Here is a 1,970-nt window from a genome sequence, read left to right on the forward strand (position 1 = left end):
TATATATATATATATATATATATAAACATTCTAAAAGGCATTTCAATGAATAGATATAAAGTTCTTTTTAAAATACATAATATAAACATTTTTATTTTTCATAGAAGATGCAATTTTACTATGTATCACATCAACAGAAATCCAATCAATTACATATGACATTGTGAAGCATTACATACATTAGAAAATTAGATTACTACTTTTGATTGTGAGGTTAGAAAATAATGTCTTCAAGTGAGTGTATTACAGTCTTCTTATAACCTCTAAATGGTAACTTACACAGCAACTTACTTTGTAACTTACACAGTGTTATTATATCATTTGGATGACCCTGCAAGTTCTGGCTTCTAACTTGCTTTCAATCTCTTCTAGTTCCACTGTGCCTCCTTGTATACCACATGCCAGTTCCATTGTAAAACTTTTTGTGCTTGGCTTCCTCTAATATTCCAAATTCTTCTTACCTCACAGTCTTTACAGTAGCTATTTCCTCTGTCAGGAATAATCTTTGCTCCTTCTCTAAATTTTTCACATGTATAGTTCTTACCATTGCGATTCTCAGCCAATTATTTCCTTAGAGTGGCACCTCACCCACTGATATAGAGTAGGCCATAGACACTCTCCAATTACTGCATTTTATCTTTGGCACAACACTGTCTATGTTCCATTACTAGAATAGAACTTTTATGAGGGCAGGGTCTTTGTCTTATCACACTATCCCCAGAACGACACAAAAAATCTATCTAGCACACAACTTGAAGTAACCAAATATTTGTTGAACAAATGAATAGAATATTAGAGATGTGACTTTAGAGATTATCAAGTTCAATTTTCATTTAGAGGTAAGGAAATTGGACACAGAGGTGGCATGATGTGGCCAGTGAAGTAAAATAAGATAATGGCATAATTAGAAATAGGATTACATTTCACTATAACCAGTTTGGAAGTTTTTACATAAAGAAATCAGTTACATTCAGAAGTCCCTTTTTAGAGGGACTTTATTAATTAAACATTAGTCTTCTGGGAACTGCATGAAAAGTTTTTTGTGGATATTACTAAGTGATAATCCCATCTGTACCAAACAATTAAATTAGTCTCTTGGTTCCACCTCTTTTGGTATTCTAACCCATTGCATACTAATGTGAGCCACACATATATGAGTTTGAATACTAGCTCTCCTACTTAAAATCATATAGTTTTATTTTTCCTAATCTTTGTTGATTTTACATTTAGTAAATTATACATTACTCATCCAATATGCTTTAACAACTACATTAAAATATATTTTTCATACCATAAATTTACCCATTTGAAATTTAAACTCAACACCTTTTAGTAATTCAAAGAACTATGCAATCACACAATAGTTTCATTTAAAAACATTTTTATCAACCAAAAGAGAAGCCACATACAAATTAGCAGTTATTCTCTATTCAATTCCATCCAACTCCTCGGGGTTTGGTAACCATTAATCTATTTTCTATCTCCATATACTTGCTGATTCTAAACATATGATATAAATGGAATCATATAGTATGTGATCCTCTGTGATTAGCTTCTTTCACTTACTATAATATTTTTGAAGTCAGCCCATGCTGCAATATGTATCAGTATTTCATTCTTTCTAATAACTCAGTAATTTTCTATCATATGTAAATAGCACAATTTGCTTATCCATCCATTGGTTGATGACATACAAAATTGTTTCTAGTTTTTGGTTATTACAAATAATGCTCCTAGGAACATTTGTTTACAATTTTTTGTGAGGATATATTTTAATTCTCATGGATATATATATATATATATATACACACATATAATATTATTATAATATAATATTATTATATTATATCTGTATATTATATATTATAATAGATTTGTATTACATTTATACATTATATAATATTATAATATAATATAATAGTATTATAATCATAATATATATATATATATATATATATATATATATATAT

The sequence above is a fragment of the Marmota marmota genome, unplaced genomic scaffold (genome assembly GCF_001458135.2).
Source record: "Marmota marmota marmota unplaced genomic scaffold, marMar, whole genome shotgun sequence".
Taxonomy (NCBI): domain Eukaryota; kingdom Metazoa; phylum Chordata; class Mammalia; order Rodentia; family Sciuridae; genus Marmota; species Marmota marmota.